This window comes from Podarcis filfolensis, assembly GCF_964270895.1.
Source record: "Podarcis filfolensis genome assembly, chromosome: 8".
Lineage (NCBI taxonomy): Eukaryota > Metazoa > Chordata > Lepidosauria > Squamata > Lacertidae > Podarcis > Podarcis filfolensis.
In genome coordinates, this window is record NC_139611.1 from 69140364 (window position 1) to 69158125 (window position 17762).

The following is a 17762-nucleotide window of genomic DNA, read 5'->3' on the forward strand; positions in this document are numbered from 1 at the left end:
GGAATATGCAGGCAGTCCCATCTAGGGATCAGAACCTGCAACCTGTATATATATATACCCGTAGTTCAGCCTGGACACTGAGGTCCAGCTCCGAAGGTCTTCTGGCAGTTCCCTCATTGCAAGAAGTGAGGTTACAGGGAACTAGGCAGAGGGCCTTCTCGGTAGTGGCACCCTCCCATAAGATGTTAAGGAGATAAGTAACTATACAACCTTTAGAAGATATCTGAAGGCAGCCCTGTATAGGGAAGTTTTTAATGTGCAGTGTTTTATTATGCTTTTATATATGCTGGAAGCCACCCAGCTGGGGCAACCCAGTCAGATGGGTGGGGTGCAAATAATAAAACTATTATTATTATTATTATTATTATTAACCTTGGAAATAAACAAAGAATGTTCAGATAGGTAGGGAGGAAAGCTATCTTTTTATGGTTGGTCTCATCCTTTGCCAGTTAGTTAGTTCTTTATTGAAAAGGGCAGCGTCAGCTTTGCACCAACGGCCTTCTCATTCACCATATATAGATCAATGTTTGCTTTTAGCTCCAATCACGGTACCCAATCTGTTCTCCCTGATTCAAGGAAAACCCTAGAGCGAGCATAATAAAACACCTTGCCAAGTAGCTAAACAAAGTGTCTGTTTAATGGCTACCAAAGGTGCATTTCCCTTTTTGGGAAGGATCTATCATTGCAGTGAGTGTCAAGCCCTGCATCTTAGCTCCTTAGACCAAATCAAATATGGCATTCATGGGTTGGAGCAATGCCACATCCCCAACACCTCAGGGATGGGGGCGGCGGTGGCGGGAAAGATTTTAGATGGAGAGTGACTAAGTGCCTTTCAGTTATCAATAGTGCAAGCCTCAGGAGAACAGAGAGAGTTAATTAGGCTCAGCAAATCAACTTAGGGAACTTGCTCCTGGGGCCAATAAAATATTCTGATATAACTGACCTTACCTCTGACATGCACACACCTGGACACCACACACACTTCTGATACACACAAATGAGGGCACCTTTTTGGTGTGGCGCTTCTAGGTGCCCTCCCTGCCTTCTCATCTTGCAGCCAAGGCTCAACAGAAGCAGGAGTGCCGAGTCAAAAGTACCTAATTCGATATTCTGCCCAGCTCCCCAGCTGATTGATTTATGGAGCACAAGATTAAGGACTGAAGCTGGTAAGAGGGAGCTTTGAACTGAATGAAATGGCAAAGAGGATTTATAACGGTGACTTAACAGTGTGTGCCGGCAGAACGGTGGCGCGGTTGGTAGGACTGTGCTGGCGGAGGTGGCCTGGGGGACAAAGTAGGGGAAAGGGGACCCAGCCAGATTGCAGATTTTAGAAAGAAAAGAGGGCAAAGACACACACACACACACAAACACACACACACTTCATCTATTGGGTTATAGGGCAGGTAATCCTCCTACCTTCCCCAGATGTAACTCTGAAGCTGCTTGTTCTGGGTCAAGTGAGCAGAGATCTGAATTAGATACATGGCTATCAAAGCATGCATTTAGGGACACTGGGTTGGCAAGATTTTGTGTGTGCGCGCGAAGCTGGGTTTGGGGAAAGGTTCTGAGGCAAGTTGTCCTTCCAATAAACTGCTTGCTTCTGTTTGAATCAGGGGTGTTAGGATCTAGCTATGTCAAATGGCAGTGTCATCTTCTCCATGTTTACTTGGAAGCATTACTGTGTGCAACAGAGCAGGTGATGCTGTGGTCTAAACCACTGAGCTTCTTGGCCTTGCTGATCGGAAGGTCGGCGGTTCGAATCCCCATGACAGAGTGAGCTCCCGTTGCTCTGTCCCAGCTTTTTCCAACCTCGCCGTTCAAAAGCACACAGTGCAAGTAGATAAATAGGTACCGCTGCGGCGGGAAGGTAAACGGTGTTTATGTGCACTCTGGTTTCCGTCACAGTCCTCTGTGTGCCAGTAATGATTTAGTCATGCTGGCCACATGATCTGGAAAGCTGTCTGTGAACAAACATTGGCTTCCTCAGCGAAATGAGTGCCACACCCCATAGTTGCCTTTGCCTGGACTTAACCATCCAGGGCTCCTTTAAATTTTATTTTTTTTACCTATTACTGTGTCCAATGGTGCTTACTCCCAGGCAAGAAAGGATATTCTGACTAAACATCAGCAAGAATTTTCCGATAGGAAGAGCTGTTTGACAGTGGAACAGTCTCCCTTGGGAGATTGTGGACTCTTCTTCCCTGGAGGTTTTTAAGCAGAGGTTGGATGGACACCTGTCATTGATGCTTTAGCTGAGATACCTGCATTGCAGGGGGTTGGACTAGATGACTCCTGGGGTCCCTTATAACTCTACAATTGCATGAATCTATGAGTCTGAGTGCTGGAGGAGACTCTTGAGAGTCCCATGGACTGCAAGAAGATCAAACCTATCCATTCTTAAGGAAATCAGCCCTGAGTGCTCACTGGACGGACAGATCCTAAAGCTGAGGCTCTAATACTTTGGCCACCTCATGAGAAGAGAAGTCTCCCTGGAAAAGACCCTGATGCTGGGAAAGATTGAGGGCACAAGGAGAAGGGGACGACAGAGGACAAGATGGTTGGACAGTGTTCTCGAAGCTACTGACATGAGTTTGACCAAACTGTGGGAGGCAGTAGAAGACAGGAGTCCCTGGCATGCTCTGGTCCATGGGGTCATGAAGAGTCGGACACGACTAAATGACTAAACAACAACAGCAACATGAGTCTGAGTCTCTATAGCAGAGATGAGGAACCAGGGGCCCTTCAGATATTGCTGGGTAAGAACTCCCATCATCCCATGTTGTCCAAGGCTGATTGGAGATGGCAACCAACGACATCTGGAGGGCCATAGATCTCTAGAACCTGCCTGGTATGAAGCATTGCAGCCTTACAGTGTCTTCATACATATCCTTATGTCAGAAGCATATCCCAAAGGGATTACCGGTACCTCGCAACAACTGGAAAGACCAAGGACCAAGTGACTTCGATGATGATGTTACTAAAGGCTCTGTTTCAGGTTGACGTCAAAGGAGCCTCACCAACTTGGGGGACAACCAGTTACACTTCTGCAGACTATCTCAGTGATCAGGCTGTGATACAATGGTTTGGGCAGTCCCTAAGGTACCTGTGCTGGTCCCATGGGTAGATCGAGAGGCAAGGTCTGAGTCCAGTCCGAGGTCGAAGGAGCAATATGGCGGCAGCCCGTAAAAGCTGAGGCTGGGTGCAGGGCAGGGTTCAGGCAAGAACTGGATACTAACAACATTGCTTCCGCAACTTGGGACTGGGGTTGGCTGGCTTTTATCTGCCCCGAGGCATAGGGCGGCCCCGATCCTCAGGTGACTTCCCTCTCCTGGCCTGGAGGCGAGCACTCCTTCTGCAGGAACTTAGTTCCCTCCGCCTCTCTGCCCTAAGCCTCTGCAGCCCAGGAGAGGCTGGAGGGTTATCGGACCCACAGGCACTCTCAGATTCCTCTGATGGGGCTGAGAGTGGAGCACCTGCAGGCAATGGGTCCTCCATCCCCTCAGGAGCCAGAGCAGACTCAGCTGGTGCCTGCACCTGAGGATCCAGCACAGGTGAGGACCCTTCAGGCTCATGCCTCAACCCCAGCTCAGCTGGTTCTGGAGGCGGGGAATCCTGTGCAGGCTGGGATTCCTCAGGTTCAGCATCTGACTCCGAATCCCAGGCCATCACAGTACCTCTCAGTTGTTCAATTAATACAAGGATCTTGAACCTGTCTTGTTAGTAGATGGGCAGCCAGTGCAGATGTTGTAACAACAATGTTACATGTTGTCAGCCAGATGCCCCCTTCATCAATCTGGCCATCTCATTCCACACCAGTTGGAGCTTCTCAACTAGGCTCAAAGGGAGCCCCATGTAGAATGCACTGCAGTAATTCAGCCTTGAGGTTACCCCGCTGTTGAACCTCAGAGCACCACTGTCTTTGCCCTTACTTGCTGTTGCTACTTGTTCACCTGCCTCCTCCAAGTGAGAAAAGCAAAGGGCAGGAGAGCAGCCTTCACTTACTATTGACCTTTCCTTCTGGACAATGGTGTGGCTTGGTCCCAAAAGGAAAGGAAAAATGATGACTATGACATGGACAAAGTGGCATCTTGCCCAAGGGCTTCTTTTGAATCTGGACTGGACACCATGTACTGGGGCCACCTCCAGCAAGTTCATCTTTGAATTTCCTCCTATTTAAATTCAACTGTTTAGTCGACCTCCCCGAAGGCTTAATCTATAATATATAACGATATCTCCAATACCGGTGTCAGCTGGATGCTTTGCCAATCTGCAGGCCAAGCCCTGCCTGAGTGCCCATCAATAAGCAAGCAGGAGAGCAATGGAGAACTGTCTTCGATCAGGCAACAAGGCAGCTGCTTTAACTTGCTGCAAGTCTCAGTTCTCCCCTCTCTTGCTGAGCTCTTTCTGCTGTGCGCAGCTTTGTGCAGCCAGAAAAAGAAACATGCAGCCAGAAAGACAGCCCCAGTGAAATGTCACTTGAAGAACATACTTTCCAGCAGATGGGTGCCCCCTCTCAGACTAAGATATGGAGGCTAGTACAGTGGAGATGGTCTAGATTGCCATGCCCTCCAACATTTCTCTGATGAAAATAGGGACATCCCATTCAATCACAATAATTTCACTATACCCAACACATCTTACTGGGTTGCTCCACCCTCTCTGAGCAGCTTCCAACATATATAAAACACAATAAAAACATCCCCAGGATTGCCTTCAGATGGCTCAGGGGTGGAAACCCCAATACCCTCCAACATTTCTCTGACGAAAATGGGGACATCCCATGTGGGGCATTCTGGGATCAAATCAGAAACTGGGGCAGCTTTTCTAAATCAGGGACATCCCTGGAAAAGAGTGTCCAGGTCACTCGACTTCATCTGATAGAGTTGAGGTCCACTACCAGGCTATGGTCTGATCTAAAGTGGGTTGTGACAGCTGCACTATCTCCTTACAACTATATTCTTGTGAGCTGTGTGTGTTTTTGTGGGGGAGGGGCTGCAAGCAGAATCTGAGCATAAGAGCCCTCTCTCCTCCTGTGCATAGCTGTCAACATTTTCCTTTTTTAAGGGAAATTCCCTTATTCCAAATAGGATTCATTGCAAGAAAAGGGAAAAGTTGACAGCTATGCTCCTGTGGTTTCCAGCAACTGGTACTCAGATGCATTGCTGTTTCCAACTGTGGAATCTCTCTTCAATGCAGTTCTTAAAACAGGAATGAAGCACCGGTGGCCCTTCAAATGTTGCGTACTACAACTCCCATCTTCCATAACCATCGGCCATCCTGGCTGGGGCTGACGGGAGCTGGAGTCCTGCAACACCTTGTGGGTCACAGGCTCCCTGTTGCTGCCTTTAATTGAAAACCCTCCAAGCTTCGTTGGGCTGCCAGACGCATCTCAACCTTCTCTCTTTTCTCATTCAGTTCTCACTAGCAGACTCTCAGGGAGAGAGAAATGTCTTGTTATCATAATGCTTGTGAAGTATGCCATTCTCAAATAATCAATCTTTCTGCATTATGCCGGTGTCATCTTCCTGAATATCCCTTTCAGATAATACTTTATGTTAAGTGCACATTAACCAGTACTTAACGTGGGCAGCTTCACAATGCCAGTCCTAGCGAAGCACGTAGGACATCCCTTTTGACTGCATGCCGCATTTGTTATGTTCGGAGCCATTATATGACTGAGCTTCTCTGGGTTTTTTAAAAAATCATCATAATGCAAAAAAGAAAAGAAAAGAACCCCACAAAAAACCACCCTTCCCCTCTCCGCTCTTTCTCTCCTGGGCTCCCATTATCTAATTGGTTTCTACGTAATATATTCAAATATACATTCTAATAATGACACAAATTGGCCATCACTTCTTCTTGGTGAATAAATAAGGTAGTTGTATGCTAATGTTGCAAAAGTGAATTGACAGTCAAGGCACAGGGACAAGTGCACCAAATCTCCTGTTAAATGTCAGAAGGGAGTTCTGGAGAGTTGGAATAGGTTTGCATGTGAGTGAATGTTCAAGGCCCACACCCTAGTTTTAGTTTGAAGGACGCTTCAAAGGTTCTCTCTTCCCTCTAAATGAGCCCCATGGAGATGTCAAGGAAGGGATGGGTGGGTTCCAAGGGGTGGAGGAGAGATCAGGGAACTGAAGCTAGACACACCCCAGGGAGGGTCGAAGTGGGATTAGGGAGATGAAATCTGAGCCTCGAGAAATGTTGGAGGTGGAAGTGATCAAGACAGGAGCTGTATCCTGGGGAAGGTTCTACATTGGCTCCCACTACATTTCCAAGCAGCCCAGTATACCTGAAGGAGCATCTCCACCCCCATCGTTTAGCCTGGGCACTGGGATACAGCTCTGAGGGCCTTCTGACAGTTCCCTCATTGCAGAAAGTGAGGTTACAGGGAACCAGGCAGAGAACCTTCTCAGTGGTGGCGCCCACCCTGTGGAACACCCTCCCATCAGATATCAAGATATCAATCCTACTTTTAGAAGACATCTGAAGGCAGCCCTGTTTAGGGAAGTTTTTAATGTTTGAAGTTTTATTCTGTTTTTAAGCTTCTATTGAAAGCCACCCAGAGTGGCTGGGGAAACCCAGTTCAGATGGGCAACATTTTCTATTATTATTATTATTAGCAGCAGCAGCAGTAGTAGTAGTATTGGCTTTTAAACCAATACAAATACAGTAACCCTTAAACACTTCCCCAGCATTCGACATTCAAACATATTGCCTAATGTAACCTCTCCACTGAGAATATTGCGTGGTTGCTATAAGTAGATCCTGATTTTGGTCGTGAACATAACATACTTAAAGAAAGGGGTCCATGTCTCTTGGAAGGTGTGGACTCTCAGAGTGGTGTCCCACACGTGTCATTGAACACCTCAAAGTCAGTCAGCTCCTAAAGGGATGCCACTGAAACAGCTGACCCCACCTGTCATTCCTGCCAGTAAGGAGCCTATCATTGGCACACTCACCTTACAGCACTCTGAGCCCGCTTATATTCTGGAATTAGGAATTCTCCTAGTTAAATCAGAATCTCAAAGGAACAGTACTCAGTTCCTCCTGCCTCTGGCAGCTTCTCCATCCTTTTCCATGGTTTAGTCACATTGCGGCCCTAACCAATCGGGATTCACGCAGGTGGTGTTAAAACGATATATAGGCAGTCGGGCATGGCTGCATAATGAGGGCAAGGAAGGGCAATTCAGATGAACAAGGGAACACTTTCAAATGGAGAGCTGAAGAAACTGTCAAGAGTGGGGGCTTTTTCTGTGCAGCTGAAAATGAGAAACGGTGAGTCATTTTGGCTCACTTTTAATTTTAAGCAAAGAAAAAGCACTTCATTTTTTAATTTTTTTTTTTAGCTTTAGGGCTCACTGGTAACCTACAAATCAAGCTGTCCTCCAAGATCTATTGAAGAAAGTTTTGAAAAAGAAGCAAAGAAGCTCATGATTTTTTCATAGATCTCTGGGTTGCAGAACGGGAGCTGATATCCCCTGATCACCAGGACTAGACTGGTGGTGCCCCAAGGTTGATGCAAACATGTTTTGATGATCTCCTCAAATTGGTTTCTTCTGAATAAATATATTTGACTTGTGCTTGCTTGAGCAGTGCTAGAAAGGAGGGAAAGGGGCATGAAGGAGCAAGAGCAAGCCTTCATATGGTTACCTGCTACCCAGACATAACCCAGTTCATCTCACTTTCCATGAGGCTGTAGGTGTGTGTGTGAGAGAGAGATGGGGCATGCATTCAGATGGAAATATTATTTCCCTTCTTATAGTGCTAGTGCTCCTGTCTATTTTCTAATGGTCTTTTCACATTGCAGTACCATTATGGAACTGTGGCCACATACACATTTAAAGCACTATGATGCCACTCCCCGCAAAGAATTATGGGAGCTGTGGTTTGTTAAGGGTGCTGAGACTTGTTAAGTATCTCAACATACCCCACCCTGAGCTACAGTTGCCAGAGTGGTTTAGCAATCCCTCTTTACTGGGAACTCTGGTCTCTGACTGATATACAAGCATCAGAGTCATTTCCTAAGGGCCAAGGTACTTTTGGGCCCCCCAATAAAATATTTACAGGGAACCAGGCAGAAGTCCTTCGTGGTAGTGGCTCCCGCCCTCTGGAACACTCTCCCACCAGATGTCAAAGAGAACAACAACTACCAAACTTTTAGAAGACATCTGAAGGCAGCTCTGTTTAGGGAAGCTTTTAATGTGTGATGTATTACTGTATTTTAATATTTGGTTGGAAGCTGCCCAGAGTGGCTGGGGAAGCCCAGCCAGATGGGTGGGGTATAAATACTAAATTATTATTATTATTATTATTATTATTATTATTATTATTATTATTGGGAGCCACCCCCTCCAGTTGATTGGCATTGTCATTCAAATGGTGTTCATGCGCCACGTCTTGTGATCAGTGATGTGGGACAGGGTTTACCTGGCCCCCACAATATTTCATTCAAATTGGCACCCCTGTATACAGATATGGGTGCTAAATTTCATTCACACCAGCAGCACAGTGTGACTCAATGACCCATATCACTGGACAACATCACTACTCCCAAATCCTTTCCGCACTCAGCTTCCCCAAGAGTTGTCCCCCCCCATGAAACTCACAGGAAATAATTGAATGCCATTATACCACTCCAAATTTCATCATGTTACTCCTGCAATTTCCCAGGAGTAATCCCAATTAAGGGGGATGCAAATGATTTTTGTTCTTCTGGAATCAGAGAACATGGACATGAGCACTGAACATGCCCTGTATTCTGTGAGTAGTCTAGAAGAGGCTTTTACATTGTGTGACAACTCAAACACAATGCAGAAATTAAGGTAGGGAAATGTGGGTGGTATGGAATAAACTCATGTGAATGCAGAAAGGAAGGGAGGGAGCACACCGGGATGTAGTCATCAGTTCTGCTGAGAGACCATCTCCCTCAGGCTCCTCCCTCCCCAGTCATCCATCAGCAGCCATTCTACCAGGCTACCGGAGAGGGAGAGAAATGAGACTTCAAGACCCTTCCATCAGCTTTGCTGAGAGACCAGCTTCATCAGGTTTCTCTGGCAACTGCCACCTTGTATCAGCAGCCATTCTATCAGGCAGCAGCAGAGGGAGAGATGGGACTGCAGAGCTTCGCCATCAGCTCAACTGAGAGACCAACAGCTTTTGGTTCCTCCTCTCCTTGAGCCCTTTCCACGCCAGCTGGTCATTACAATAATTCTGCCCCTGGAACTGGTGCCTGAGTTTACTTTCTTCTTCTTCTCTCTCCCAATCTCATTTCCTTTTGGGCAAATGAATTTTTATTCATTATCTTCCATTACTTTACCCAGCAGCTCTTCCATTTTGGATAGCCACATTTTTCAGATCCTTGTCCCAGAGAAAACTCTGCTCCCGAACCATGTGAAATTTAAGGATGTGAACCCTTTTCCTTTTCCTTCTCTTTTTTTGTAAAGCGTATCCAAGCCTGTGTCAGCTGAAGTTTAAGGACCTACAAACATGCAAGGAACTGGGATTGCTTATTCTAAAACCACGAACCAGTTCTTCTGCTAGGAACTGAGGGCGGTGAGAGGAATTCCATTTAATTCAAACCTTCCTAATCCACACTTCCTGAAACAGTGTGAGGAATGAAATACAGCCATTCTTTGAAATGTACAATTTCCAAAATTTGCAATGCAGTCCTCCAGCCAAAGTGTACAAAAATGCACACACTGCTGTAAAGTGTGCATAAAATGCATGTAGCAGTGCAAATAACAGACAAAAATGCATTTTATTTGAGAAATTTTTACAAAAATGTTTATATTATGCAAAATTGCACAGAAACATGCGTATTAGGAGAAATTCACACTAAAATGCTGATGAATTTTCATGAGGATTTTTTTTTAAAAAACAACACCACCACAAACTGATGTGGAAATGTGAAGGGTTGAATTTAAGTCTGAAAAAATGGGAAACTGAGATTGACAGATTTGCTCAATCCTACCTTTTGGGAAGGCTCCAAATCGTCTGAATGTATAGCTAGGCTCTTTCTTGCTCTGAAAGAGGAAAATCTCTCCCAAATCTCAAGGAAAACTCTGTTGGGTCTTTGGCCCTGTCTGAAAGTTCCTCTCCTCTCTGGCTTTCCATCAGACTTAATGTAGCAGCTGATAGTCTGTGTGCTCATATAAATGTCTAATCCTTCTTTGATTCCCGCTAAGCTCTTTGCCAATGGAGCATTATTAATCATAAATTCGTCTTACTTCACCTCAACCAAGAACTAAGCAGCCAGTGACTAATTAACCCTCCAGCAGCCTGCAGAGAAGGGAGAAATTAGTCTTCCTGATGTAGTGGAAGGGGAAAATGAGGCACCAGGAATGCTGTGAAGTTCAGGTCAGGGTGTGTGTGCACCAGCAATAAATGTGCATTTGTCACTCAATTATCCACACATCTCTTCTCAAGGTTACCCTTCAGTTGTAGAGAAATTAGCTTTTACAAGTGCTCGAAGCTTAACCTGTGTTTCTGTCACAGGTTTTTCTCTCCAGGAAAGCCTGGAGACTGCAGTTCTGTGAGAGCAGGGAGAGACAGAGCTCTCTAACAGAAATGACTGTTCCTTATCCCACCCACCAAAGCAAAAACTAAACAAAACCCTACAAGGAGCCAGTGGACTCGTAATCTGGTGAACCAGGTTCATTTCCCCGCTCCTCCACATGCAGCTGCTGGGTGACCTTGGGCTAGTCACACTTCTCTGAAGTCTCTCAGCCTCACTCACCTCACAGAGTGTTTGTTGTGGGGGAGGAAGGGAAAGGAAATTGTTAGTCGCTTTGAGACTCTTTAGGGTAGTGATAAAGCGGGACATCAAATCCAAACTCTTCTTCTTCTTCAATTCTGACAACATCTGGAGAGCCAAGGCTGCCCCTGTCCTTGATCTGGAGCCCATAAAATTGCAAGCTGGACTTTCCACAAAAACCTAATACGCAAGATTCTGCAAAGAAGACAAAGGGTTGTAACCAATTCTGATGTACTCCAAAGAAACCCATTGAAATCAGTGGACTCAATGTCCATTCATTCCCACAGGTTTATTCTGAGTAAATTGGATGTAACCCATTATTCCTCTGGTGAGTTCGTCACACTCTTCTGAACCAATCTACAACCCATTTGAAGACCTGTTGGGACTAAATCAGTTGGAATCCACCTTCATTGTGAACTCACAGCCTGTTTAAACCACATTTGTATTTGCTTCTAAATCAAGCCTTGAACTGAAAATGACCTACCTAAAGCGATCCACTTTGAAATTCCTGACAGCGCTAATGGAAGGCGGCTACAAGGTTTCACTGGTAATGATCTTCCTCTGGTACCTCATCATTTCTTTTAATTCTTGTGTTGCTAAGTTTCCATGGCAAGTCTCCATGAAGACCCGAAGGCTAGTATCAATCATAGGGATAGCTCATCAGACAGGATGCTGATGGCTGTATAAAGGTGTGACACCAGGCTGAGAAGCTATACCATCTCTGCACAGGGGTTTTCAAAGAGATAAGAAGTCCAATAGCAGTATGACTTTCAATAAGCTAGGTAAAAATTGAATGGCACCTAGATATTAGAATCTAGTGAACATAGGGCTGTCACCATTTAATTATTTCCTGGCCAAGACATTGCCTTGGAGCCAAACTTCTTAATTTTTGAACAGAAGGCATTGCCATGAAAGGAATGCTGCTTCCATGAACAGAAGCTCCTTCTCATTGTGGAGTGAAAAGTTAGGATCCAAGACTCTGTATCAGGGATGGGGAAGCACCATCTCTCCAGATGCTGTTGACCTCCAACTCCCATCAGACTGCATCAGCTCAGCCAGTGATCAGGGATTATGGGAGTTGTAGTCCCCTGACTGAGTGGGAGTTACATTCTGAGGCACTGCACATTTCCATGAAACCATGTATAATCAGAATACCCATTGAAAAAGCCTGCAAAGACCCCATTTCACCCCCACCCTATTCCACCCCTTTTTGTGATATTTTTGGGTCCCTTCCTGGTTTGGCGTGCTGCATTAGTGCACACTCATGCACATGTCAGATGTGCTTAAAACAGTTGCTGCCTGTGTTAATTTTACGCATATATCAAGGGTGTATACCTGCTTTTTCAATTGCGTGCCAAGGTCCCGTGACCCGCCACAACTTTATTGGTTACAGATGTGAGTGGTTTGGCTTAGGCGTTGGGGGAAGCCAGGCTACATCTCGACTCCCACCCATCTGCAGGGAATCCATCTAAGGGTAAACCACCAATAGGGGGAGCCCTACAACTTACATCAAATAGGGACAGCCCAAGGACTCCCCGTTGGGGTCGTGGCATGGCCCTAGCCCATGTCCAGGCATCAAACAGAACCTTCCCTCCATACAAACAAAGGCTTACCCAATGCCTAACATCACAAAGTTGTGATGTTTGCTACAAGATAGGTGAAAACCAAATGGCTGGTGCCAATTTGCCAAGTGGAAAAAAATTCCTACCTGGCCCCAACAATATGGCAGCTGACATTTGTCCATAACAAGGTTTTGTCATAGCAAAGCATAAAAAAGAGGGTGAGTGGGTTGGGAGATCCGACGAAGGGCCAGAGAGGAGGGCTCCCCAGCTACACTGCAGTTAAAATTTTCCATGGCCACACCTCCCACCGGCACTGATTGGACAGTGGGGCCACCCCTGGGCGGGGCTCCAGTGATCTGGCGGGGGGCAGCCCAGATGGCAATGAGAGGGTATCAATCTCCACCCCCTGCCAGATCACTGCAGGGGCCTGGGTGCCTGGCCACAACGCTGTCCGCCAGAAAAGGTGAGCAGACTTGTCAAGAATAGAAAATGGTGGAAAACTTCTGGAGAGCTACAGATTGCTCATCCTCTGCTTTAGTGTGAGATGTAAAACAGACCCTCTGTGAGCCCAAGGGCATTTTGCATCCAACCTGATGTCTGGAAATGTCTCCAGTCTTCACAGAATGAGATATAAAACAAAGGCCAAAGCAAGCTTCGTCCCTCCTCTGCCCGCATTAGGAACGAGTAACTCACCGAAGCTGTGAGTAAACTTTCTGCCAAAGGAAACCTACCGTGTGCATGGTGTGACCTTTGAGGCAGAGTGTGCTTGAAAGGTCTGTGCACTCTTGCAGCGAGCCTTCTGCTTGCAGACTTTTGAAGAAGGTCACAGGACTTGCCTGACAGGAAGAGAACCGTTTATCGCCTTATAAAGAACGCCTCAGTAAGCCGAGCAGCACGGCAAAACTGTACTGCACATCAGAATAATCACAGGATGTGTGTCAAGCTGCAGGAGGGGAGTAGATCAGTATATCAAAGGGGTACTCTTGCAAAATGGGGGGGGGGGTGGAGTGGGAGAGGAGCCAATGGATGAACTGCTCTTCCCACACCCTGAAGATAAATTAAAACCCCCAAATATTCAAAGCTCTACACTGAGAAATTGGACACAAATCCTCAAAGTCAAAATGACAATACCTATTTAATTACAAGTAACCAACTTTTAAACTTTTCTGAGAATATATAATGACTTGGCTTGGTATTTTCTACAAACTAATAAAATGCTGTCACAAATATATTGCTGCCTATACATCAAAACATAAACCTATCACCTCACAGATTACTAAATTTACTCATTCCACAGTTATGGGGAAGATTTTGATTTACTAATTGCTTATAGGTTGCCACAAGTACAACTGCATTTTGACCCACTGGTCTTTTTTAGCAGCTTGTATTCATCTTGGGAAAAGAGATTCAAATGAAAACTACCCTTCAACCCTTCTGATTCACAGAGGCAGGTAATTAACCACTGTTTCTGGGGGTTTTTTCTTCTTTCAATCCTTCAGTATTCACATTTTAATTGTTCAAGAACCTGTGGATCATAATACCTTTTTAAAAACTGGTTGTAGCATGCTTAAATCAGGACCATTTTGACAGGAAACCAATGCCATTGCTCTGAGCCTGAGTTTCCCTCACATAGAATGAGAAAGTGTCTTTCCAAATGTTTTGGAGCACAACCATTATCCCAAGGAGGAAGCTGGAGAGATCTGATCTCCGAAGGTGAAGATGAGTTACCTCACAGAAAATCATAAATTCAATCCCTGGCAAATCCAAGTAGGGCTAGGGGGAAAACCTTGTCCTGAATCTCTGGAGATTTTATACCAGTCCATGTACATGGATTATACTGGGTTATATTGTCCAGTGATATTATGTGACCTAGAACAGATTGATTTTTATTATTGTAATTATAATATTTGCCACAGGACATGCAACTGTGATAAGTATCCGAAGTCCCCAACTAGTGTCCTTCGAACCCCACACAAATAAGAAAGAAAGGAGCTCATATCTTCAGCTGCTCTCTTTTCCTGTGTGGTCCATGGATGTGCAGTTTGGTAAAAAGGTAAAAGGTAAAGGACAGTTAAGTCCAGTCAAAGGTGATTATGGGGTTGTGGCACTCATCTCACTTTCAGGCTGAGGGAGCTGGTGTTCGTCCACAGACAGCTTTCCGGGTCATGTGGTCAGTATGACTAAACCACTTCTGGTGCAACAGGTGGAAGCCAGAGCGCATGGAAAAACCATTTACCTTCCCACCACAGTGGTACCTATTTATCTACTTGCACTGTTACATTTTCAAACTGCTAGGTTGGCAGGAGCTGGGACAGAGCAACAGGAGCACACTCCGTCGCAGGGATTTGAACCTCTGACCTTCTGTCTGGCAAGCCCAAGAGGCTCAGTGGTTTAGACCACAGCGCCACCTGCATCCCTTTGGTAAGCAACCTAAGAACTGTAGCCCTGTGAAGGGAAAACTTACAGACATATCACACAAGCATTAGGGGAAACTGCTTGTAAAAATTAGAAGTGTGCACAAGCCCCAAGATCCACCATGTATCTGCTAGGGGTGTTTGGCAAAACAGTTCTCTAACCAAACAGTGCAAATGTATATATATTGGGGGAAGTATACACCCAGGCATGTACATTAATGAAAATAATATACACAAATGCATTATATTAAGGGAACTGCTTGCCCAAATGTAGGTAAAAGGGCAAAATTACACTAAGAATGCTTATATTGGAATAGCTCATTAACATGTTCATGCAAATCTTTTTAAAAAATAAATAAATTGCAAAATCAGGGTTGCCATACATCCAGAATTTCCTGGACATATCCAGAATACTGCACTCAGTAGCAGTGTCCAGGTGGAAAATGGCAAAGAAAAAAGTCTGGTAAAATCTGGACATAAAAATAGCTCAACAACTTTGCCAAAAAACTCTTTGCTTAACAACTCTTTTATGTCTGGATTTTCACTGTTTGAAATACGGCAATCCTAGGAGAATGCATTGAATGAATTGAAGATCAGACATATGATAAATAATAGTTATTATTATTATTACCACCATGCACTCTTCACCAGCAGGTCCCAGGATGGGTTACAACAATTTAAAACACAGTATTAAAAGGGTTAAAATAAATTACAGGGAAAAGATGGGTTCTGAAAGCACACATCTCACGTGTCAAAAGTCAGGGAAGAGAGGTCCATCTTCAGTTTTCTCTGAGGATGCCAGATGAACCTCTGTAGAGAGGGAATTCCATCACTGAAATTGAAAAGATTTGTTCATCCTTAGCATGATGAAACAACTGATCTAGCCATGTTTACATTGGGCCCAGCTGGTTATGCTGCAGAACCTAAGATGGACCCTAGGAGGAGCGAGTGCTGACAATCCAATAACCACAATTATTATTCTTCAGCATTTTACTGACATCTCAACTCCTCACGGGGGCCATAATTCCACACCGCGCATTAAAAGACACTCAGATATCATGAAGAATTACAATTACAGAGCAATTCTGTATCTAGCTTACTATTTATGATCGAATATGTCGATCTTTGCAGACACCAATTACTGGGGAAGTAGTCCATAAATCCAGGTTGCATATTAACATGCTTGTTCTTGGCCAGAAACCCCATTTTCTTTCATAAAGACAATTTGCTTTCCAGGCAACGGGACCTTGGGCTTGGCACAGCGAGAAGTTTTTGGCATTCTTTCAGGATATTGCAATATTTCAAGAAATATTTCAAAACAATATTCCTTTGAAATGCAATTATGACTTCGCCATCAATATATACTTTTTTTGTGAGGGAAAAGAGAGAGAAAAACCACACATTGGAAAGGTCGTTCGAGGGGAAAAACATTCATTTTTTTTTTTCAGACGAGAGCTGTCAGCCAATTAAATGCTTTTAATTCTAATTGTTCAGTGACCTGACTTTTAAACAATCAATCAATCTATTATATTTGGATGTATTTGCATATTGCAAAGCCACCGTAGATGTGTCTTTTTGCTGTTTCTAAAGCAGGGATGGGCCCCCTGTGACCTTTCAGAAGCTGTTGAACTCCAACTCCCATCATTTCCACTGATAACCACCAATTATCAGGGATTATGGGAATTGGAGTACAGCAGTCAGTGGAGGGCCACAAGTTCTTCAACCCTGTTCCAAAGAAAAAGGACAGAGTCACCCAGGGCTGGATTTAGATTTGATGAGGTCCTAAGCTCCTGAAGGTAATGGGGCCCTTTATATGTCCAGCTGTCCTTTGTCAACAACAAATTGTTGCTGTTTTTTTATGTTGAATATATGCTATATGGTAATTTATGGACCTAATAGGTATCTAAAGCCATTTGCACATGCAGAATGTAGGCAACCTATATATAGAAATGAGCAAACCAGTGATATTTTAGCAGGCAGGGCCCGTTACTTACATCATAGGAGCCTACACAACACAAAACACTGTTGTTGTATGTAGGTTTTATTTTATTTGTTTTTTATCTTATATTTTGAAAATGTACACCCAGTTTTTTCCCCTTTAATTTTTTTGGGGGCCCCCAAGAGAGTAGGGCCCTAAACTGTAGCTTGTTTAGCTTATACATAAATCCGGCACTGGAGTCACCTCAGCATTCCAAACTAGTATGAACGACTCTGTGATTCTCACCATCTAAATTTCTGCCTGGGCAGGAATTCCAAATTAGAATATCTTTTCCCCCCAATACAGAACTGATACGTTACTGCAGGGAATGGGACACCTTTGGCACTTCACATATAGATAGACAACAACTCCTATGATCCCTGGCCATCAGTCATGTGAACTGATGCTCAGGGAAGCTAGAGTTCAACACCATTTAGACAGCCACACTTTCCCCCATCCCTGCATTTCTTTCATTGCACACATTGGGGCTTCTTCTTTGGGCTTGCTATTTTTGGTGGCTGCCATATTATATTTAACCATAATGGCCTGGTCATTGCATCATTCCAGAGTACGGTAAGAAAGGAAGGTTGGTTCACTGTTGGATACCTTTTTCGTTTTCTTTTTGGTAGTGGCTAATTCCCCACCACAGAGCCTAGGACTTGCTGATCAGAAGGTTGGCGGTTTGAATCCCCGCAACAGGGTGAGCTCCCGTTGCTTGGTCCCTGCTCCTGCCAACCTAGCAGTTCGAAAGCACCTCAAAGTGCCAGTAGATAAATAGGTACCGCTCCAGTGGGAAGGTAAACAGCATTTTTGTGCGCTGCTCTGGTTCGCCAGAAGCGGCTTAGTCATGCTGGCCACATGACCCGGAAGCTGTACGCCAGCTCCCTTGGCCAATAAAATGAGATGAGGGCCGCAACCCCAGAGTCGGCCACGACTGGACCTAATGGTCAGGGATCCCTTTACCTTTACCTTAATTCCCCACCACTACCACCAACACAATTCCTCAGAATGATATGGCGTCTGGGGCAAGTGAAATAAAATGGAAGCTTCTAGGA